The sequence below is a fragment of the Coffea arabica genome, chromosome 11c, assembly GCF_036785885.1.
Source record: "Coffea arabica cultivar ET-39 chromosome 11c, Coffea Arabica ET-39 HiFi, whole genome shotgun sequence".
Lineage (NCBI taxonomy): Eukaryota > Viridiplantae > Streptophyta > Magnoliopsida > Gentianales > Rubiaceae > Coffea > Coffea arabica.
In genome coordinates this window covers 6,605,012-6,630,759 of record NC_092330.1, presented here as the reverse complement: position 1 = coordinate 6,630,759, position 25,748 = coordinate 6,605,012, and the positions used below count along the sequence as shown (strand labels likewise).

Sequence of the window (25,748 nt, the reverse complement as noted above, 5' to 3'; positions counted from 1 at the left end):
GACTTAAGAACTCACCCATGTTCGGCAGAGAATAGCTAAGATTTATATTTTGGGGTGGCCTATAAACAAAAGAATGAAAGAGTAATCTGGCTCGAACTTCCATTATGCATAGCTACTCTTTTGATCCTTTGATTTGCCTGGCAGGTTAGCATTTGACTTAAACCAACTAGTAAGATGACAACTTTGGGAGAAATGCGTAAGGAATTGGACCTTCTTCGAAATGAGGTAGAATTTCAAAGGAAATTGGCTGACTACTGGGAAGGACGGTGGAAACAAGAATATGCAGAGAAAATGGAATTACTACGCCAGAATGTAGAATTAGAGAAGAAATGCAAAGAAAATCCTCGAACTGGCCAAGGCGCCACTTCTCTTGCAAATTGTAGATACTGCGGCAAGGTTAACCACGTTGAGACCGAGTGTTGGATGAAGCAAGGAAAGTGTCTGGGGTGCGGTAGTACCAAACATAAGATTTCGGATTGCCCTAGAGCTTTTAAAAAGAGGTAGTACTCAATAGCCAACTAGGTTCACTGCAAAGCGATCAAGTGCCAGATGGGAGTAATTAGTACTAATGGCTATGAACGGGGTCCTAGTAGTGAAGGTTTCACAGATTGAGATGATTTGACTTCACTCTAGGAATAGAGGTTGTAGTTTTACCCTAGACTAGACTAGCACCTTTGGAGGTTGTGATCTTTTGAAAAAGAGAAAAGTCTTTTGTTGTTTTGTATCCTAACAACTTGACATGTTTTGCTACAACCCTGTCGTTTCCACTTTTCCTTTTGAGAGGATTTGATAAACCTCTTCCAACTGGATGTAATTATTATGATGTTTATGACTCATGAAAATTTATTTCGCTTTTAATTATTTTTATGACTTACACGTATGTTTAAATCCTACCCCACGCCCTTAGAATTATAATAAGACACGAATGGTATTGGATGTGATCGAGATTTTGCTTGAGAATATAGACCACCTAAGGTCTTGATAGTGACTAGAGATCGGGACCGAAGTGAGGACCTTAGCGTTGAAATGGGAGTCAATGTTTGAAATGCCAATTTAAGATATTAAAATCGGTGGATTTGAGTTAGTGAAAAGAAATAATTAATGGATTCAATGTGCCTAACGATTAAGGACTAGATATCGTATTTGGAATGAAGGCTAGAAACTATGTATTTATAGATTATGGAGTCTGGAGCGATGTGACCATTAAGAACAACTACCCTTTTGTCTTACATGGATAAGAATTCGATAATTTGTAAGGAGCCGTGATCCCATTTAAGTTGGATTTAAAGTAGAGATATTACCCATTTGGAAACCCTAGGAACTAATGTGGTTAATACCGTTTTCAAATTAAGACATTCACACTTTAAAATTTTCGGTATACCCTTCGAGTTGATAGATGCACTAGAAGCATTTATGGACCCAAGGTATCGGAGTTAAACCGTATTTGGACAAATCGGTGGAGGCATTTATTGATGATATATCGATATACTCTAGTGTTTGAGAAGGTCATGAAAGACACTTGATGGTAGTTTTACGAACCTCGAGAGAACGCCAACTTTTGTTAAGTTCAATAACTGTGAGTTCGATTGGAAGAAATAGCCTTTTTAGGTTATACAGTATCTAAGGAAAGAATTATTATTGATTCAGCTAAAATGAAAGATTGTATAAGAGGAAACGACCAGAAAAGCATATTGAAATTTGAAATTCTCGGAGTTAGCCGAATACTACCTTTGGTTTATCAAGGATTTTTGTAAGAATGCAAGACTTGGCAAACCATTTGAGGTTCTAAATGTAAGGGAAAATCTTGAGATGAAGAATGTTAATCGGTGTACATGTGTAGGAGGTAATTTTGTGATTTACACAGATGATTCAAAGGATGGTTTAGAATGTATATTAATAAAACATGATAAGGTGATTGTATATGCCTCAAGGAAGTTAAAATATTACGAGAGGAAGTAGCCAACTCCTGATTGGGAGTAAATAACTACAATATTTGCCTTAAAGAAGTGAAGATATTACCTATATGAGGTAGACATGAGGCCGATTAAGTTGTTCTATGACTCGGAAGTTAAAATGCCTATTGAAAAAAACAAATCAAGGTTTGATTGCTAGTCGAATGAATGGAAATTGTCAAGTATAAGTAGGTGATCGATCTGATAGGCTTAACTATTAAGAGAATGATATTTTCTCAGGTGTGAATTTCGAGAACGAAATTCTGTTAAGGAGGGGAGGATGTGAGGATCCAAAAAATTTCTTATTTTTTTTATCAAATATTAATGGTTTAATTAAGTATTTATCCACCTGTTTTCCGTAAATAATTTATTACGACCATTTTAAATCCATTCGTATGGAATAATGTCTTCCTTATGCTTTTAAAATGTCCCGTTAACAACTTCAATTTTCGGAGGATTATTTAGGTGAGAAATAATGAACACGAGTGTTTCAAGGTGATATTATATTCGAGAGTATGATTATCCTGGGGAAATTAAGAATGGACAATAGCAGATTAAGAAAAGTTAATCGAGAATTAAAGGTGAATAAGTTCTAAGTGAGCATATACTACTCACGCGTGGATAGTTTTCCAAAAGACGCATGGATACAAATTTATTGGAGATTTGAGGAGTTAATACTCGACTCATGTGAGGACTCGTAAAACTCCTATTAAAACCCTATTTTGAGCTGATTTAATTATTTACTTGTTCATTTATTCCGAGTATTATTTTCTAAACCTATTGAACCTAATTACGTGTAAATATAGCTTCATTATATTTTTTTAAAGTGACTTGTTTCAAAAATTAATTTCTGGGAGCGCGTTTAGTGAGAACAATGAATAGTGCATGGAAATTTTACCCGATTGAGAGGACAATAGGCTTGGAATATTAAAGACTTATACAATGGATCTAAATTAGGTATTTTAATGATTAAATACTCAAGTGATAGTTATTAGTATTATCGTTATAAGGATTTCTTGGAGGTTTCGCATTATCGCGCTTAAATTGGTGGTACGCGTTTTCACACGCGCGATTTTAATTGAGGGACTTTAGACCCTTATTTTAGGACGAATAAGAGTGAATAATATTTATATGAATATAAGTATGTTAGAGGTTTAGTGCACTAGAGAAATAAACTCGAAAGGAATCGAGCCCAAAATGCGCGCGTACACGCGCAAGAGAGAGTTGACTTTCGGCGAATTGTGGCCACACATTTAAGCTTACTTTAGAAGCTTTATTTCAGCATATCACATGCCTCTTTCCCTCTCATTTGGCCGAACCATTAGCTCCAACAAAACAACTCCAAATTTTGCAAATTTCATCTCCAAATCTTACTCAAACCTTCACCAAATTCAACCAAAATTTAGCTACACTTAGCTCAACACTTGGGAAGTTCATCTAGCTATAAAAACAAGGAACTTTCCACGGTTTTCTTGGAGCTTCAAGGGACCGAAATTCTGCTCTTGTACACCCACCAAAGTAAGTAATGATCCAACACTCTAATCTTGATTTATGGAGGTTGTTCAACATCTTTAAGCTCTTATTTTCATATAGGTTGTTGTTGTTGTTGGAAGAAGTGGAAGGTGGGTTCTATGAACTCCCACCCTTGTCTTGGAGGCTGATCTCATGTTCGATGATATTTATAATGTTGGATTAGTGCTTAAACTAGAGGATTATTGGTGGAAAATTGATGGAACCTCATGATGGGTGCAAAGGCCAAATCTGACCATTTTGCCCCTGCTTTGTTCGGCCACTTCAATGCAAAATTTTGAGGATTTAATGGCTTGATTGTGTTGTTTACATATTGTAGTAGTTGTATAAAGATTTTCATTGAAAAATACTGAGTTTTGGTTGGTCAAATGAATTTATTTCCCAAAGCTAGTAATCTGGAAACTGTTCCCGTAATGCTCAGACCAGTGTTCGTATTTTGTCCATAAATCCGTGCTACGATGTCTAAATCAAGTGCCGTTAGCGGCATTTGAAACTAGACATTCCCACCTTTCCAACGGTATAAAATGGATGTTCTGGTTCCATGTGTGTGAGCCGAACCACTCTTTTGAACTCAGCTGTTCTGTTTCTCTATTCTGCTGGAATGAAATACAGAAGCTGTGATTTGAAACTCGATTTCGAGCTAGTTGTGTATTGAATTTGAAAAATGTTTTCTTTAGCGAAATTTTATCCCTATGAATGTATTTTCAAACACTATCAACCATGCTCAATTCTGAGTTAAATTGAGTGAGTTATGATCAAAATACGGAGACTGCCCTGTTCTTGAATACCCCAACTTTTGGACTGATTTGAGACAAGACTTGGAGTGGTTTTGCTAATTGAGTTTTGTGGTGTTAAACACCTACCAAATGTACCATGAATATTCATTAGGCTTTGCCTACACTACTGAATCATATTTGGAGGATTTTGCTTAACCAAATGTTTGGAATGGAAAACAAAAGGGCTCAAGGCAGTTTTGTTTTAGGATTTTTGAAACTTTGGTTGTTTGATTAACTACCTTCCCGAAGGTATTTTTTCATGAAAATTGGTAGAGGGATACTCTTTATATCGGAATATTATACTACCAAACTTTGTACCAATCCAAGTCCGTTTCGATACCTGACTAAAGTCCCAAAGTTGGAAGCTCAAATCTGGAAATTGTTCACCAGTTTTGAATTTTCCCTAACTTTGAGCCACCGCATCCTGGTGCTCGAAACTCCGATCCTTGATCGGCTTTTTCTGTTATAAACCTTACTTGCAACTCTAATTAAGTTACAAATTTCAGAGGCTAGCTCGCAACGTGTGAATTTTTCCGAATTTCCAAATTCAGCGAAAAACCAACCCCGACTCAATTCTGAGTGTTCTGGAACAGCAACTTTAAGCCCATTTTTGAATACCTTCCACTTAGATTCATGGAACAGTGTCTTCTAAGAACTTTTAGTACTTTCAAAGTGGTTTCCAACGGTACCAAGTTTTCGAATTTTTGACATGTAGAATGTGAGATACGATTTTTTAAAATATCGTATCAAAACTGAAAATTTTTCGAATTTCAAAAGAAGGGAGTTTTCAAACACTCCTTATCCCTTCGATATTACTTGAACGCTTTATACTTGATTTTCTAAAATGAAAACTCGATCGCCCTTGTACTTTAAGAAACTCCAGTTGAACCTCGATTTACGAGTAATTGAGGTTCGTTTTCGTGAAACTTCCTTAGATTGTACTAGTGTACAATCTTCCTTGATAATTGGGATATATGAATGATAATACATTATTATTTGCTCAGGCGCACACGAGGACCTTCAAGAGGATCCTACCGTTCACACTTGAACTTCCAGAAAATATTTCTTCTTGATTTGCTCGGTGAGTGTCAAGTGTATGACTACTTGAACTCTATGAACTTGATTCATGCTTGGCTTACCTGATTACATGCCTAACCTACTTGGTTTTGAAAAATGGAGTCGAGTGTGTACTTTATCGCACTTATTCTCATTTGAAACGAATGACTCATGCTTAACATGATTTGCCTGGTTTACATGACCTGAAATACATGCTTAAACCTGTCAAATGCTTGAATACATGACATGGTATGGTATGGCTGCATACGTCATTGGAGTGAATCTCCTCGACACTTACATGATATATGGGGGATGCCCAAACTCATAACCCGACCTTGGGACTCGAGCTGGCATGGGTTTGGTCGGGAACCTTGAGGAGCCATGAGAATCACATGATAAGTTTGATCTATTTGAGAGATCTCGCTTGGCATACTCGTAGAGTATAGCCTTATAAATGTCGTGCGGGCCCAAAGCGGTCTATGGTTGACGGATGCGAAGTAAGTGGTGAACTACGGATTAGAAATATCAACCCGGTTGACGGAGAGTCATCGCGGGGAGATATACGAATGACATCGGCAAAACAAGTGGAACTTAGCTCCTGAGAGCTACCATATCCTTGAATTGTTTCTGTTTACATTTCGTTGGCTTTATGAATTACTTGTAATTTATTACTCGAACTGTTATTTGGGCTTGTTACTTGAACTATGTGCCTGCATGTGTGTTCTTGGCCTCACGAGCGTTTTTGCTCACCCTGTAGATTTGTTTTCCTTAACAGGTTTGAACTCGGAGGTGTACTGGAGAAACCCTCCTGATGTGCTTTTGTTTAGGATTTCTATTATATTTTGGCTATGCCCTTGGTTTTGGGTTGTACTTTTGGAATTGAAATGTAACTTTTGGGGCATGATGTATATTTGGGAATCATGATGTACTTTGAACACCCGACGTGCGGTTGGCTAATGGATGACTATTGTTAAACTTGAACACTTCCGCATTTACTGTATTTAAGTTATTTACTTGTATTGTGTAGATCGATAATAAGCTTGAATGGAATTGCTTGAGTCCTGGCGAGAGCTAGGCAGGCGTCCCGCGGATACCCTTTGGTTCGCCTTAGGGAGAAGTGGGGGTGTCACAACTAGCATACGAATTAGTGACAAAGGAACTCAGAAAAGCAACTACTCTCATCATTACAATCACCTAAACCTCGGGAAAGAATGAAAAAAATCCTTAAGAAAATGTATAGCACCTTACCACAAAGCTATGTTGCTGACCTTCCTGAAGAAGAAGCTGAATTTCTAGTTAAGCAGACCAGATCTGTTAAAGGCCATATTACCAATACACCTGATACGGAATTTGGTGAAGGTTCGAACCATTCAAGTCGCTTGGAGGAATTTTGATGTCACTTAGTCATTTCTCTTTAAGTTATAGTTCGAAATAAGTTATAGTTTGTTAGTGTCATTAGTAACTTAATTCTAGTAGCTTTAATTTATTAAGTTGAGTCATTAGCTAATGGAATAAATGGTTCAAAGGTCATGTTGACTGTAGTAAACCATGGTTAGAGTTCATAAGCCATGTTGGTTGAGTTAAGAGTCAATTCTTTGTTGTTAATGTTTAGTTAAGTGAGTTTTAGTATGGTTATGACTAGTGAGTCATGTAAAGGGTATAAAAACCCTTAGTTTTACGTTTTACATATGGTGAATGATATTTGAGAAAATTTTCAGATTTCATTTCTCCTGTGAAATGTTTTCTAGGGCTTGTCAAAGCCATTATTGAACATCATAGAGTTGACTCTAGGTGATCATCGACTTATCAATCAAGTATTCATCTTGATTGTGGCGTCGTCTACCCGTTCTAATCATTTGTGTTCGGTCCAAAACGATTACAACATCCATCCCCCCAAACATTGATCCTTAATCTAGGTCCAAGCTTGTGGTTTGCGACCTTGATTTGTCTTGGTGTATCGAGAATTGTATCAGTTGGTATCAAGAGCTAGGGTGAAGGTATCATCGTTATATCCCTTTTTGTTTTGTTTAGTCTAGGGTTTTGTTTGTTTAATCTTTGCTGTTCGAATTTGTGCAGTCCAGTTCATGACTTGTTTGTGTTTCTCCTTCGTTTACCTTGTCTTGTTTATTTGTCCAAATATGTCTGAAGTTACCTTGTTGAGTTGTTAGGGTTTTTGAATCTTTCTTGGCTATTCGCGTTTGTTCTTTGCTGTCCGTTGTTGTTCCTTTGTCCAAATCATGTTTGAGTCTTGATTTTGTGTTTTGTTGTCCTGTTTTGCAAGTCTTGTGTTGACTAGAGTCCAGAAAACAAAAAAAATTCTGGTTGAACCTCGTTCTTATAGAATCCATGGCTGTTTTTCTTGTTTTGGTTGTAGTCCGTGGCTGGTTGTTCTTGTTGCTTGGAAGTGTTCTAAGTTCTTGAAATTTCTGGAAAAAATCTTGAATATCTTGAAGTTTCTTGAACGAATTCTTGAAATCTTGAAGTTCTTGGGTAGCATAATAGGGTTTCTTGCAAATCTTAAACCAAAGTTTCCAAATCTTGAAGTTCTTGGAAACCCTAGTTCATATTCTTGAGTTTGTGAATAGCAGCTGCCTTGTTTCTTGGTTAGGTGATTGAATTGAAAAGAAAAGAAAGAAAAAAAATCTAATAAAAAAAGAAAAAAGAGAGAGAAGGAAATACCATCATCAGATCACAGTCTAGAATGTAGAAACAAGAAGACAAATGAGTTGGGAAAACTGAAATCAACTTAGAACTTTGCTTCCAAATTCTAGACATCAAAGCCTTGTTGAGTTTAGTTTACTTGTTCCAGCTACAAAAAAATCCGAAACACACTTAGGAAAGTGTCCTAAAAACAGCATCTTGTTTCCTAAGTGAAACCAAAGGACATCCGGATTAGACTTCCAAATTTCCAGCCAAGCATACGATCGGGTAGTCTTTTCTAGGTTCCAGAAAAAAATTTTCTGCCGATTTCACTGTTGTTCCAGATTTGATTCTTAATTTGTTCAGCCACATTGTGTCCATTTTTGAGTCTTTATTTCCAGTGTTAATCTAGTCTAGGTATAGCCCATACAGTCCAAGTCAGTTTTGGACTATAAAGAGTCATAGTTTCCTAATTCTAGTTTCCTTGTTCAAGTCCAATAGTTTCCAGATTGTTCCGTCAGTATTGTCCAAGTCCAAACAGGTTTTGTAGAGTAGTTTTCCCGCAATATTTTAAGTGTCTAGTTCATCCAAAATTATGGTACAAATCTGCATCATTGTCATCAAAAATCTGTCCAGATCTTGAACTCATTGCATAGGGTTTTGTCGAGTTCAACTACAGTGCATCTTTACCAAGCAAATCTGCAAATTTCCAGCACCTTTGTCCGTATTTAATCCTTGTTGTTTACTTGTCAAATTCTGACCGTGACACACTCTTGTGATTACTACTTGATAAGTGGAGTTTCATCTTGAGGAAAGCTCTAAGTTATTCAATACGGGCATTTAGCAGCCTTGAGAACTTATTTTTGTGAGCTTAGTAGAGGGATTAAACACTTGAGTGATAAACGAGGATGAGTGAAACACGTGAGGGAGTGTTGTGAGTATCTATTTTTGTTTTTTACTAACCTTTTTGCAGGTACATAATCATGTCTAATGGAGTAGGATCATCACACTTTGATTCCAAACTTAATATGGAATTCATGATGAGTAGAATGCAACAAATTGTGCATGAAGCTTTCGAGCCTCTTCATCAACACCTTGATCAAATGGAGAACAAGGTTATCAAGAGGAAGGGTTCCATGCAATCTACCTCTTCAAAGTCGACTTATTCAAGGAGTGATAAGAAGGTTCATTGTGAGGACCTGAAAAATTTTCTTAGTTTATTTTATTTCTTTGAATATATTTTCTTTATCTTACTTTATTACCTTAATTTCCTAGATATTTTTACAAGTGATACAAGTTTTAAATTATTTTTCTTGTATAAGTTAGTTCATGTTAAGTTTGAAATGCATTATGGAAGTGGGACCCGCTAATGCAGTAAGTGCAATAAATTTTTGAAGATAAGTAGGAGTTTTGCATAAAGGGATATTATTTTATAAGGTGCTAAAGGATAATTAGAGTTTAACTAGATAGTTTAACCTTTGGAAGACAAAAAGATGAGGATGCACCTTAGTGAGCCAAGTGTCGGGAGATCTTTGGAGTCTTGACTTTGACCACAACCTTTCTTAACCTTTACTAAAACCAAGTTAGACCAAAATTCCTTCCATTTTCTCCTAGCTTTGGCTAAACCATTGAGAGAAAAAAAGGGAAAGAAAACTCCATCTTCCACCTCAAATTTCTTGCTTGAATCTTGAGTTTAACCATTAATCTTGCAAACTACGTCATAAAAAGTGATGTCCAAGGAAGACCAAAGGCTTTAGTGGAGAGATTTTTGGGAGAGAAGCACTTGGTTTCCAGTTTTCTTGGGGTTTCAAGGTAACTATGGCAAGAAACCCTTTTTACTTCTAATACTTGCATACTAGTGGTTTTAGAGATTGATTTTGGTAGTTTTCATGAGAAAATTCATGGTTTGAAGTGGTGATTTGAAAATTACAGCTTTGATGGTTAAATTTGAGCCCTTATATGATGCTTGAGCTTGACCATGGTTTGATAGCTTTGTCATGTGAATTATCTGGCTTTTATATGTTAGTTTGGCTTGCTTAAGGAAAATTTCAGCTTGTAGTTGAAATTTTCAGCTTAGGGTTTCCAAAATTCAGCTTTATTGTGATTGATATTTGAGCTATAAATCTGCTATATTTGAATGGTTTGGTGGCCTTAAACAAGTGTATTCATAGCTTATGAGTTGTGGTTGTTGATTGAGGGTGAATGGAGATGAAATTTGGTGTTGAGTTTGGATGGAAAAGTAAAGAAAACAAGGTGAAGTGCTGCTAAAAATTTTACTACTTCCTTTCTTGTGAAATAAGTGATATAAGAGGGATGATTTTGAGTTGGTTTGGACTTCGGCTACATGTGATTTCTTGTGTGCACTTTGATGGTAGCGTATAAGTTGAAATTTTGATAAAATCATGTGAAAAGTAAAAGGAAAAGTGATGGTTCCTTCTAGTATACTTTCTAGTTGCAATTGTTTCACTTTAAGTTTGAGGTTGGTTGTCTTCTTAGCTATTTTGTTGCCGGAAATTCCAGCCATGAATTGAAATGAAAGACTCTTTGTTTATTCATGTTCTTAGGTCCAAATGTTTTCTTTCACTCCAAAATCACATTTGCACCTTTGCACTAGTAGTTAACTTAGATAGGCATACAACTCATAGTCGAGCCTAAATTATGAATTCCGTTCACTTGGCTTTGGATGTGGGGACCATAATTATTTTACCTTGGTTGTTCTTAGGGCTTGTCGGTGATCAAGGGCATAATTCGGGAGGAACTTTTGACGTTATTTTTGCTTGAACTGGTGAGTGTACCACTCGCATGACTTGTTGCTTAACTAATTTACTTGTGCTTGAAATTTATAACTTGAATGACTGTGACTTTAGTTTATCCTAGACGGGATGAAAGTGTACTTTATCACACTTGTTTCCCTTGACTATTTGACTGGTTAACTATGCAATTTGGATATATTACTTGTGCATGAGTTGATGTCGTATAGAGGCTAATATCCAACGACCTTACTGTGAAATTTGAGCTCAAACCTCATTGGTAGTCAATCGAATCGAGCCAGCAAGGGTTTGGTCGAGGTAGAATGACGAACCATGAGGAAACTATTACTGATTCACTGACTATTCTGATATTTGGTATACTCGAGTATTGCTACCACTGTTTATATTTGGTGTTCGGGTCGGGTAAGGGGCATGTTTGGTGGACGGAAACTAGTGTAAAGTGGGGATCTATGGTCATGGTTTTGCTTCATTAAACGTTGACGGAGTATCAACGGGTTTGGATCAAGTTCATGCAACGGGGAACTTGGCTCTTGAGAGCCATCTGTATCTTTTTACTTGAACTGCTGTGACGCCCAAAGGAAAAGAAAAGGGAAATTTTCTTTATTTATTTATTTTTCCGCATGCCTTTTTCTTACTTTATTTTATTATCAAAAATTTCCAGAGACTTTTATAAGTGAATATAGTTTTCCAATCATTTTTCTAGTATAAATTAGTTCCTGAGAAATAAAGAGTGTATATTGGACGTGGGACCCGCTCGTGGCGTTAAGTGCGATAAATTCGACCAATTAGGTTATGTTTAATATACTAGGTGTTAAGAGATAATTAGAGGTTACTTAAATGGATTAACCTTGGAGAGACAAAAGAATAAGTTTAAACTCAAAAAGGTGACATGTGTCACTTTATGATTCAACCTTGGATTTGACCACTATTCACCAACTTTACTAAATACTAAAATTGACCCAAAACATCATCTTCATTTGCTCATCTTGGCTGGCCATTGAGGAGAGAAAAAGAGAGGAAAGTCTCATCTTGTTTCTTCAAATCCAAGATCAAATCTTGAGTTCCAACTGTTAGTCTCTCAAATTACTCCATAGAAACTTCTTGCTAAGGAAGATTGAAGCTCTTGGTGGAGTTGTTTTGGAAGAAAAACCCCTAAGCTATTACCTTTCTTGAGGAGTTAAGGTATTTTGCTTGGAACTCACTCTTTGCTCCTAATCATGGTAAATTAGTGATTTATGGTGGCTAAATAGGTTGTTTTATGGAAGATTTCATGGATTAAAGTGAAGTTAGCTCAATTTCTGATTTTTTTGGGGATTTTTCTGTTTTCATATGATAGTTAGTGGTTAGCCATGAATAATGGTTTGATATGGTGTTAAATAGTTCTCTTGTGTATCAATTGCGGTTATTTGCGAAAAATTTCAGTTTTGTGCGAAAATTCCAGGTTTAGGGTTTACATTTGCCCTGTTCTGACCGGATTTATTTGGGCATGTTAGAGGCCGAATCAGGCTTAGGTTAAAACATGAAAGTTGTAGCAAATGGTGTAAACTAGTTTCTTGCAAAAAATTTCAGCTCGATCTGAGCACTGTAGCATATGAAATGACCGAAATACCCTTGACTGCCCATGAGCCCTATTTCGCGCCTAGATTTCTGTTTGCATGGAGTTTTCCATTTTTGACCCTGAAAATGCATGATTTGGCTTTGGAGGTCTTCATAAGAAATGTAGGGTTATGTCTTGGCTTCGAAATGCTATAAGATTCGTTTCAATCCGATAAGTGTAGCTTCAGTTATGGATATTGTGCCGAAAGGTGTATTTGATAGTCTATGATGTGTATGTGATTGATTTGAGATGAAATGGTGTTGCTTCTAGGATGGAAAAGTAAGGAAATTAAGGGGATATGTTGTCCGATCTTTGAAAGCATTTGATTGCTTTGAGTTTGAGTTGAAGGGCTTGGATTTAGGCAAGGCAATGATATATGATGGATGGTTCCTGAGCCGTGGAGGTGAGTGATCCTAAACTATTTCCAAAGCTACTTATGAACTGTTTCCTGCATTCTTTATTCAATTGCATATCATGCGTGCTTGCATGGGAGTTCATGGCATGATTTGGCTTCAATGAGTTTTTGGGGAGTCTTGTGCTGAACACCAACGTCTCCACCACTTGTTTATGTTCATCTGGAGCTCAAAAAGGGCTCCCTCTTACTGTTCAACGTGAAATGATCTATTTGAGCGTTGGATGTTTAAGTGCAATGATTTCACTGGCTCACCAGAGCAAAAATACGTACATTTGATCTCGAAATCATGACATCATCGAAATGCATTATTGTGAAATATATTTGATTACTGATTTTACTGGTTACTCACTGAGTTTTTAGCTCACCCCAAAACTATTTTATTCCCCTCCACAGGGCTTGAGGCGAAGGAAGTGCTTGTAGTACTTATTCATGTGGTTGGATGGATTATCTCCTATATAGTTTGAGTTTTAGATTTCTCTTGTTTAATAGTTGGGTTTGTATGAATGTTTGGACTTGAATGGATGTACGTGTACGTTCCACGCTTGGGAATTAGTTCCCGCTGCGGTTGTGATATGTAATTCTTGGAAAATTTGATGTAAATTTGCAATATATCTTGGAATTTAATTGAGGACTTTAGTGAACGACTGAGTCCCGGCGAGAGCTGGGGAGGCGGTCCGCCGAACCCTTTGGTTCGTCTTAGGGGGAGGTGGGGCTGTCACAATAGCTTTGTTTAAGTTGTGGTGTTTACTTATATCTTCATTTGATGCTTATATTTGATCGATTAAAATTGTAATTGTGTGATTCTTGACTGCATGACACTTTTGGGTACCTTATTGGGCGAAAAACTTACCCTGTTACCTTTGTTTTCCTTACAGGGGGCAAAAATTTGGAATCGTGAATTTTGGGAAAGAGTTGAGCTAGTTATAGTTTATTTTTGTTTAAGCTCCTCTGTATTAGTAAATTTCACATGTATTTGTATAAGTTTGGATACTCTGGCTTGTACTTTAAGTTGAATAGTTAGAAACTCCATTGTCTATTGTAGAGATTGATTAATCGAAGTTAAATTATGCGTTTTAGTATGGAAAATGTGAATTTCAGCTTAGTAGTCCTGGCGAGAGTTGGGTAAGCAATCCGCTAACCTTTGGGGTACACCCTAATGGAAAGTAGGGCTGTCACATTTATTCAACATCTTCTTGGCCTACACCTAGAGTCGAACCATCTCATAAGGAGTCATTTTGGGAGACATATCAACGTTTTCTACACTAGAAACAAATGGAGTCAAATAGATGCCATCAAAGTGAGTCTCCTAAGGAGGAGGTAGATGAGTCTATTCCTAACGAAGGAGTATCTCATTCCATTGAACCATTTGTTGAGGAGGTTGACAAAGAGTTGAAGTTGAGCATGAACATGCTTTAGACAATCTTGGGGTTACATCGACATTAGATTCCAGTCATGAACTAGTTAGGAAAGTTGGTGAGGAAATTATTGTAACCATGAAAGTGTGAGCACTGTTGTAGAGCTTGAACATAAGGTAACAACCAAGGGCATCTGATGAGACAATGGAAACAGCTCTTATGTGTTCGGCCAAGGGAATGAGCGAAGCTAGGAAACATAGCTTGTTTACTAACTTATTTGCTCCTCGTTTACTTCCTTTTTCACAGGTTAAGCAAGAGGCCATGGACACACATGTTTACTATCCGATTTCACTCTCTTTTGTTGCTTTGTCTTTTTATGAAGATGGAGACTATGGAGTTGATCATGTGCCAAATCAGCTTGCATACTTTGCAACATTATTCAAGTTTGAGAAGTTCGACTTCTTGGGATACATCACACCATTTTGAAGACCCTTATTTTATGGAAACTAGTGGTGCAACTTCGGGTACTCTTACACCAGCCATCACTGATTGCTTATTTTCATGTGAAGAATCAGATCTAGTGGGTCATGATTTGTGGCTGGTTCATGCAATTCAAGGAGCTAAACAAAGTCTCTTCAAGCATTGCACATGGTGCTCTTTGTATTGGCCGAAGTTCTTGATCATGTTCATCATAAGGTTGATCCGACATCATGTAACTTTCAATGTAACCATTCGTGCTTCGATTTGCGGAGAAATCGCTTTCAAGAGGGGAATAACAGGGAATCTGGTGAAGGTTCAAGCCATTCAAGTCATTTGGAGAAATTTTGATGTCACTTAGTCATTTCTCTTTAAGTTATAGTTCGGAATGAGTTATAGTTTGTTAGTGTCATTATTAACTTAATTCTAGCAGCTTTAATTTATTAATTTAAGTCATTAGCTAATGGAATAAATGGTTAAAAGGTCATGTTGACCGTAGTAAATCATGGTTAGAGTTTGTAAGCCATATTGGCTGAGTTAAGAGTCAATTCTATCTAGTTAAGGTTTAGTTAAGTGAGTTATAGTATGGTTAGGAGTAGTGAGACATGTAAAGGCTATAAAAAGTCTTAGTTTTACGTTTTACATACGGTGAATGATATTTGAGAAAATTTCCAAACTTCATTTCTTGTGTGAAACGTTCTCTAGGACTTGTGAAAGCCATCATTGAACATCATAGAGTTGACTCTAAGTGATCACCGACTTATCAATCAAGTATTCACCTTCATTGTGGTGTTGTCTACCCGTTCTAATCATTTGTGTTCGGTCCAAGAACGATTATAACACCATCCCCGCAAACATTGATCCTTAATCTAGATCCAGGCTTGTGGTTTGCGACCTTGATTCGTCTTAGCGTATCGAGAATCGTATCAATACCCCTGAAAAAACACAGGAACTCCAAAATACAATAAAAGGTATGGATGTAAATAGGGAGAGACTGTGACAGCCCCACCTCACCCTAAGGTAAACCAAAGGGTTCAGCGGACCGCCTGCCCAGCTCTCGCCGGGACTACGGAGTCGATTCACACAAACCCAATATAGTACGCGCGAAAGGATCTAAGGAAAACGAACAATTTTAGACCACCAACAGTTACAACAGAGCTTACCAAACCATACGGAAGTACGGAACGTCGGTTAAACACTTATACATATTTTTACATCGGAGTCTTGAACAAGTGAACCAAAATACAAGCCAAAGTATTCATGCTACATAAAATACAATTAGGGTGTCGATCACAAAGGAACTTAACAAAATAACATATACATTAGCTCGACCCTTTTTCATCCAAAATCGTGGTTTCAAAGTTTGCCCTTATAAGGAAAACAAAGATAACGGGAAGGGGATGAGCTTACGCTCAATGAGGTACCAAAATAATAGCAAGTAAGAAAAGTAGAACTTCATATTCAATTAGTCACATATAAGAATCAAATAAAGAAATGAACAAACACCATAGATAGAAAGGATACGGGTGGCTCTCAGGAGCCAAATTCCCCATTTGCTTCACTGAAGCTTGATCGAAATAATAGTTGACACTCCGTCAACGCTAAAGGAGTAACCAATACCATAGACTCCACTTTTTCCGATTCCTTCCACCTCACATACCTCTACCGGGCCCGAACTCCAATCAGTTCAGAAATGGTAATACTCGAGTATACCGGAATCAAGGGTCTCAATACCCAAAGATCCCAAAACAGACTACCGTGATTCGTTATCTAATCGACCAGGTCTTTGCCGACCCAACTCGAGTAACTAGCCACAGGTGTTGAGCTCAGAGGTCATAGAAAGTTCGTTGGATACAAGCCTCCAAACGACGTCAGAACAGATACAGATACAGATACAGATAACAGATAACAGATTCAGATTCGCACCAAAAATTGGCATATGAACAGACAAAAGAACGAGTGTGATAAAGTACACCCTCGTTTCAAATAAAATAAACAGATAGTTCGGTCGTTCATATCACAGATTGCATGTACAGAAACTGAGTTAAACAACAAGTGAGGGGAGTGGTACACTCACCGGTTCAAGTACGGATACTTCAAAAGTTTTCACTTCAAACTGGCTTTAATCGCCAAGAAACCCTAAAATCATCAAAGTAAAACAATTGAAGGTTTCACATCCAAAATCGAGTGAACAGAATGTACAAGTGAGGCTCGACTACATGTCGTACGTCTTTCCAGGTTAAGTACTAGTACAGAAGAATAAAATATGACTTTTGAGCAAAAGATAACAGTTGGTCCTAGGGTTACAAACAACCCTCAAACCCCTTCATTTTTACTAAGATCAACTCAAACTTAAAGGAACCAAACGGCCTAGAAAATTGGACAGCATTCCCCCTAAATTTGCTTACTTTTCCAGCCATCATGGCTTCATTATCTTTCCTCAAGTCAGTCAAATTCAACACATAAAAAATCTCAATACAATAGCCCTTTAACTAGGCTCAAGTTCATCCAAACACAAAGCAAGCCCAGGAATGCAACTAGAAATCAAGTTTTTAAAGACAAAAGCTAAATAGCAGGTATGGTGTCTCTTAGCGGAACAGACACAACTAAAGCTACGCTTATCGGATTGGGGTGAAATTTATACCGTTTCGAAGCTAAAACAAGGAGTTAAAACTTTGATGAAGAATACTCAGTCCAGTTTGTAGTGTATCTAAGTCAAAATTTCCATTCACAGAACCAGAATCTCACATTCGGGCTGGTTAACCGCCTTATGCGTAAACGACAATAACTCAGGCTACCGAAGTCGAAACGAGGTGATTCTAGGGGCGTTGGAAATCTAAGACATATACCTACATTCATTATGAAGACCTCCAAGGCCAAATCATGCATTTTCATGGTCAAAAATGGAAAACTCCATGAAAACAGAAATCTGGGTGCGAAACAGGGTTCATGGACAGTCAAGGGTATTTCGGTCAGTGCACAAGCTACAGTGCCAGGATCGAGTTGAAATTTTGTAGGAAACTAGTTTATACCATTAGCTACAACTTTCATGTTTTGGCCAAAATGTAATTCGGTAAGGATCAGGGTGAAAAGTCACGGTCAGATTTGGTGAAATGACAACCCTGTTCGCTGAACTCCTACCTAGGCCAGTCTGGGTATTTCCGACTTTTCACAAGTTACCAAGATCAGATTGGGCTTAAAATTTACATGCAACTATAAAACATCATTCTCTACAACTTTCATGTTTTAACCTAAGGCTAATTCGGTCTTTAGCATGCTCAAAAAAAATCCAGACAGAACAGGCCTGTTTGGAACCCTAATCTGGAATTTTAGCTTCAAACCCACAATTTTTCACAACCAATCATTTCCAACACATACCAACTCCATCTTACACCATAACAAACCATTGATCCATGACTAAACAATAATTTATATATTAAAACAGAAAATCCTCAATAAATAGGAAAATTTGCACATCTCAACCATAAGTCATGAAATAATTCACAAACTAACATATTCAACCTTTATAAACCTCCAATTATTAAGGACAAAAGAGAATTTCCTTGACAACTTACCTTTGTAACTCCAAGAAGCAAGACAACTAGAGCTTGTTCTTCACAAATGGCTCCACACAACACCTTAAACTAGCTTAGCAACTCACTTTTGTGGAGAATTTTGAAATTTAAACGATTGGTTTGTGAGATTCAAGCAAGAAATTGAGGAAACTAGTTGAGAGATTTCTTTTCTTTTCTTCTAGTGAGGGAGTCGGCCAAGAGGAGTAGAAACAATATGATTTTTGGGTCAAAATTGACTATTAGTAAAGGTAAGAAATAATGGTCAAAGTCCAAGCTCGAATGAAAAAGCGACACGTGGCACCTTTTAAGTTTAACACTTATCCTTTTGTCTCTCCAATACTAATCCATATAGGTAACTTCTAATTACCTCTTATCACCTAGTAAATTAATCCCGGTATACAAAATTTAACCTAATTGGCCGAATTTTCCGCACTAGCGGGTCCCACGTCCAATATTCACTCCTAATTTCTCATGAACTAACTTACACTAGGAAAATGATTTTAAAACTCTTTTCACTTATAAAAGCTCTGGAAAAATTGAAATAGTGGGGTATAATGAAGAGAAATGCAGGCGAGGAAATAAAATAAATAATATAAAATTAGGGCAATTTACGGTCCTCACAGAGACCAAAGGGCTAAAACCATAATATTAACATATTTGTGAGCCCAACGAAAATATCACCAATCTAATTAATTGTATGTATAACCATAAAAGTTGGCCATTTGTCATCTTTATTTTTTATTTTTTAAAATTAAGTGCTTATGTTTCCAAAAGTAAATTCACAATACTTTTTTTTGTATTAACTTTCAGTCTTAATTTTGTTATTTGATGTTCACATATATATCAGTTGGATTTCATAGGACTAAAGGATTTGATGAATGTACTGTTAAGCATGGTTCATTTTGTTTTTACCCGTTTTATTATATGAACAGATACACATGCATACCTATTCATTTTGATAAGTAAGAATAAAAATTCTACAATAAAACCACAAATAGAGAATGTCTTCCAATTTCATGAATGAAACTTTATTTTTCATTTTTGTTCAACAATTAAAATATTTGGAAAGGTAAGAAATAATGGTCAAAGTCCAAGCTCGAATAAAAAAGCGACACGTGGCACCTTTTAAGTTTAACACTTATCCTTTTGTCTCTCCAATACTAATCCATATAGGTAACTTCTAATTACCTCTTATCACCTAGTAAATTAATCCCGGTATACAAAATTTAACCTAATTGGCCGAATTTTCCGCACTAGCGGGTCCCACGTCCAATATTCACTCCTAATTTCTCATGAACTAACTTACACTAGGAAAATGATTTTAAAACTCTTTTCACTTATAAAAGCTCTGGAAAAATTGAAATAGTGGGGTATAATGAAGAGAAATGCAGGCGAGGAAATAAAATAAATAATATAAAATTAGGGCAATTTACGGTCCTCACAGAGACCAAAGGGCTAAAACCATAATATTAACAGATTTGTGAGCCCAACGAAAATATCACCAATCTAATTAATTGTATGTATAACCATAAAAGTTGGCCATTTGTCATCTTTATTTTTTATTTTTTAAAATTAAGTGCTTATGTTTCCAAAAGTAAATTCACAATACTTTTTTTTGTATTAACTTTCAGTCTTAATTTTGTTATTTGATGTTCACATATATATCAGTTGGATTTCATAGGACTAAAGGATTTGATGAATGTACTGTTAAGCATGGTTCATTTTGTTTTTACCCGTTTTATTATATGAACAGATACACATGCATACCTATTCATTTTGATAAGTAAGAATAAAAAATCTACAATAAAACCACAAATAGAGAATGTCTTCCAATTTCATGAATGAAACTTTATTTTTTTCTTTTTCTTCCTTGTGGGAGAAAATTAAAAATCCTTGTTTTAACAACTTTCTTTTGTTTAATATGAAGAATATGAACAAGAAAAGTAAAGGGTAAAGTTGTAATTTCAAAAAATTATAAATTGTGGTTGGATGAAACTTATTGGTAACGGAGGTCTTGTTATTTTAAAATCAAGAGAGGGGGTCCCTAACTTTGACAAAAAAAACTAAAGCAGAAGTTAGTGTAATTCACCCTAGAACTTATTGAAGATTTGAATTTTCCTGAACCTTGGATATAGAACCTAGGCTTCTTTAGACTGAAACTTGAGCCTACAACCTAGTTTTCTCTTTCCCAGATGCATAAGTTTGCTACAGTTTTTTGAATTCCTTGTTGAAGAATAAGGGTGAAATATATATTCTTTTTTTTGGGTAATAAAAATTTTGGATAGGCCCAGTTCCAGTCACCCCCATGAATTAGGGTAAATTAGGTTAATGAAAAAAAAATTTTGTTTAGGGTTGAAAGCAATAAACCCTCCTTGAATTTCACCTTCAGTTACACTTTACCCCTCCTCCCTGCCCCTTTAACTCAATAAATTGGCATATTGCCCTACTGCTTTATATTTTAGGACAAAAGCACCCCTTCTATATTAATTATTTTTTTCTCTTTTTTTGTCCATTTTCTTTTTTTTTTTTGGATTTTATTCCTTCTCTTATGTGGCTGGCTACTTTTTTCTCTTTACTATTATTATTTATATTTTTTATTTGTTGACCATGCTTCCCCTCTCCATACCCTTCCTACCCCCACTACTAGGTGTAGGATTTGAATCCTAAACTTGACAACAGGGAAGACTCTAAAAGTTTAATTTTAATCTTTTTAAACTCATTCTTTATTTATTTCTATATTTATAACTTTTTGTTGTTAGAAGTAATAATGATCATAATATCTATATATAACAAAATATGTATTATTTATGTGCATAAATTATTTCATTTATTACTTAAATCAATACGTCTAGAGTTTAAAATAAATTAATTTTTAATAAAAATAATAAAAAATTTAGATCATAATAATATGGTTGTTAATCAACAATACAAAAAAAGTAAATAAAAATATTAGTTACTCAGGATATACTTTAAAATATTAAGTAATTTAAAGTTTTAGTTTGTTAATTTCTTTTTACATAGTCAAATTGTTAGTAATATACACTTTTTTATTATGACATGAAATTACTAGCAATATACACTTTTTATGACATGCATATATCAATATTTTATGCTATACTGTTTGTTTTGAATCCTATAATAGTGTAAATAAAATAAAAAAAACAAGAATGAAATTATAAGTAAAATATAATTACAATATTATAATAAGCATGCAAATTAGTAATGCTAATATGAAAGTGAAACAATATAGGGACGTGAGATAAGTGAAAAATAGAAGAAAATAGTAAAAAAAAAAAAAGTAGTGGAAAAGAAAAAAACAACAGAATGAATAAATGTAAAAGAAATAAAATAAAATAATAAGGGTATTTTTCTCTTAAACTATCAAATAGGGGGGCAAAGTTCTTATGTGATGAATTTAAAGGGACAAAGCACAATTAAAAGTAAAATTTAGGAGGTTGAGTGCATTTAACTCTTTCGTTTATGCTCGATGTGCTAGAGTTGTGCTGCATGCGAGTCTCATTGAAGAATGAAATAACTAAACTTGAATCCGAAAATTTATACACTTGTAGCTGCAACTTGTACAGTGGATTTATTTGTAGTATTATTGAGTTATAATACCCACTGTTCTAGGCAAGTTTGTTGATTATATTACTCCTGTATTTTAGGTTCACCGTATTTTTAATTATAGAATAGAAACGCTAAGAACGCTTAGTGAATATGCTAGAGGTAGAATTTTCTTTGGAGTTAGGTAATTTTGGAAAATCCACTAAGGAATACTTGTACTGGCAAGCAGGTAATTTTGGAAAATCCATTAAGGAATACTTGTACTGGCTTCCTTGAAGGGACACGGCAGTTGACTTGACCTGGATCCCAGTGTCCCGTTTTAATCTGCAGAATATCGTGCAATAAAAGATAAAGCATGGAATTGTGGCGTCGTCCTCACTTTTTCACTCGCGTCAATATCAACGACAAAGACTCTTGTTATTTTCCTGATTCCTGTTTTCGCATATGAAAGTGTATAACCTTCTGCATATATAGTGCATTTCACATCTCTATCTCAATGATCAAGCAGGCCTGAATACAAAAATTTTCAACTGTTTACTTTTGGTCATCTGCTTGATTCTGATCAAAATGATCTACAGAAGTGTATTATTTTCGTGTTTCCCGCTAATTTGTTTGATTAGCTTCAACACGAGACTGATTTATGCCGATCCTTGGTGCGCAAATTCTGCATATAATCCTAACAGCACTGTTGGCAGAATGTATACAGACAACTTGAATTTCCTCCTTTCCATTCTATCCTCAAATGCTTCTTTGGCAAGCAGGAATGGCTTCTACAATTTTACTGCTGGCCATGACCCCTCGGACATGGTCTATGGCTTATTTGATTGTCGAGGTGATGTGAATCCCGATGCTTGTGGACGATGTGTAGCAAACGCCCATGGGGATATTCTAAAGACATGCTGGAATCAAACGACAGCTTTTGTATGGTATGACGAGTGCTTGTTGCGTTATTCAAATGAGTCCATGTTCTCCAGGACCGATTGGGGGATCATGCTCACTGCGTGGAATATACACAGAATGCCACTGATCCAGACAAGTTCAACCAGGTCTTAAGTGATATGCTGAAAGAGATAGCAGGTCAGGCTGCAAATGATCGGTCAGGGAAGAAATTTGCTGTGAAAGAAGCTGATTATGCCGCATTTCAGAGATTATACGGCCTTGGACAGTGTACTCCAGATCTTTCCAGTCTTGACTGCGAGAATTGCCTTGGAAACGCCATTACTCAAATACCCACATACTGTAATAATAGTCTGGGCTGTAGAATTACGTCTTTAAGCTGCAATATTAGGTATGAACTCTACAAGTTTTACAATTCTGTAATCCGAGCACCCGAGCCTGCATGGAGTCCTCCTTCTCCTCCTCCTTTTCCACCTCCTCCTTCCAATTCTACTAGTAGTGAAGGTAAGTTCCAGTTCTTACTAAAATGATATGAATTTATCTGAACTCTTAATTGCAAATTTATTTTAGGATTAGTTAGTAATTCAAGTCTTTCACACTTGTAGCTATTGAGCCACACCTGGTAGTCAACAACTACACTCATCAAGTTCTCATGTGGATTGTATAGATTTCATTACTTTTTTGCAGCGAATTGCTCGCTTAATGAGGCAGTGGAAGTAGAAATCCTGAATCTTTTTCTCTAGATATAACTATGAAAACCACAAAAATCTCCATTGGTCAGGTATTTTGACAGAATTCAGTATGGGAACTTAAACTGTCTTATTTGTTAAAGATTTTAAAAGAATAAATGGATCTGAACATTTCACTTGTCAAATCCTTGCCTACTTTACTTTAAAAGCAGATTTTTAAGCTAAAGAACTTTTTATCAATTTATCCAGAGGGGGGCAGAATCTCAACACATACAATTGTTGCAATTGTTGTCCCAATCTCCGTTGCCATTGTGCTATTGGTCGTGGGCTTCTGCATAGCAAGGAGATCCAAGAAGACACATGGTGCCATTATCGAAACAACCGGTAAATTATAAGGACTAAGAAGTGCAGTTGCAGTAAACACATTTATCATTCTTAAAGGGTCGACTCATTTAATTTTCGCTAAGCTTGTACCATTTTTTGCTGCAGGTGCAAGTGCAATCTCAACCGCAGAATCGTTACAATATAACCTCTGTGATATTCAAGCCGCCACAAACAACTTCGCCATTGGAAACAGAATTGGTGGAGGTGGATTTGGTCCTGTATACAAGGTACATCAGATTTAAGCCATTTTCAAGTATGCTGAAAATTTATGAATATTGATCATTGTAAATCAAAATTTTGCTTATACTTTGTTAATTTGCAATCAGGGTACACTTCATAATGGACAAGAAATAGCTGTGAAAAGGCTATCAAGAAGCTCAGCTCAAGGTACAGAAGAATTTAAAAACGAAATTGCCCTGGTTGCTAGGCTTCAACACAGAAACCTCGTCCGACTACTTGGTTTCTGCTTGGAAGGAGAAGAAAGAATACTCATCTATGAATTTGTGACCAACAAAAGTCTTGACTACTTTCTCTTTGGTTAGGTTCCAGTCAAATACCCTTGATTTATTTTGGAATTGATTGTCGAGTCTTTTTGGAAATTAACTTTTGTAGTTAAAGAAACTAACAAGACTTGCCATGTTTGATGATTGTATAGACCCAGAAAAGCAACCATTGTTGGACTGGTCAAGACGATGCAAGATCATAGGAGGAATAGCAAGAGGAGTTCTTTATCTTCATGAAGATTCTCGACTTAGGATTATACATCGTGATGTTAAAGCCAGTAACGTATTACTAGACAGAAATATGAATCCAAAGATCGCTGATTTTGGCATGGCAAGGCTCTTTGGAGTTGATCAATCTGAAGAAAATACAAGTAAAATCGCAGGGACATAGTAAGTTCTGCACCCTCATCCTGTTATCTACATGGTTATATGATTGTAATAATACAATCATCCCACTATCTTTAAAACTCTAATATTTAATTATGTTCTCTACATTTTGTCATCAGCAGTTTTTAAATTTTCAAATTGCTGAATCCTGAAGTGTATTACAAATGGTTCTAATTTGTAGTGGTTACATGGCTCCTGAATACGCATTGCACGGCTTGTTCTCTGTAAAATCAGACGTGTTCAGTTTCGGTGTTCTAATTTTAGAAATTCTAAGTGGCAAGAAGAACAGTCAGTTCAACCAAGCTCATGGAGGAGATGACCTTCTAAGCTATGTAAGTGCAAAATAAACATCTCATTTTCTTGGAATTCTCATTGGAGAGCTCTTGTATACATTTGAATGAGACAATTTATTCCACTATCATCACTTGGAATATACGTTGCAGGCTTGGAGACAATGGAGGGATGGAACACCATTAGCATTGGTAGATTCAACAATCGGAGATGCATATTCAAGAAATGAAGTTATTCAAAGCATCCATGTTGGCTTGCTATGCGTTCAAGACGAAATTGAACAAAGGCCAATCATGGCTTCAGTAGTTCTCATGCTCAACAGTATCTCTATAACGTTGCCTGCACCTAATCCGCCTGCATTTTTTGGTAGTAGTAGAACACAAAGCTCACCTAACGATTTACCAGTATCTGATTCATCTACCAGCACCAAGTCAGCACCAAACCCGTCTATCAACGAAGTTTCAATCACTGAGTTACATCCCAGATAAACAACAGCAGAATGATAGACACCTCGAATCACGTCAAGTAGTTGCATAGGGAAAATTTGTCAAGATTTTGTAAGTTCATTTTTTAATTTATTGTTTTGTACTCTGCAGGTTTTTATCTGAATTCTAGTACAGAAAGCCGAAAGGTCATGAATTTTGTATCCAAGAGGTGTAATAGGTTAGTGGCATTCTTCACTTTCGGTGCTTTGAGCATTTACTTGCAATTAGTGATCAAGTGCTCTAGACAATGGTATTGAAAGATTGGAAGACAGCGTTATAGTTGCATTTGTCTCCTTATTGATTATTACTAATTGATGCTAAGCCGAGTGCTAATTTTTGACCATGTGCAAGAGCCGATTGCTTTTGTCTGCTTAGGCTCATTGATAGGAGAGGTTTTGATATGA

General features: G+C 36.2%; 1 pseudogene; it reads left to right on the top strand.

Moving 5' to 3' along the window:
• The first annotated feature begins 22,190 nt into the window (after nt 1-22,190).
• LOC113717331 (cysteine-rich receptor-like protein kinase 10) lies at nt 22,191-25,629 on the top strand (annotated as a pseudogene).
• The last annotated feature ends 119 nt before the right edge of the window (nt 25,630-25,748 follow it).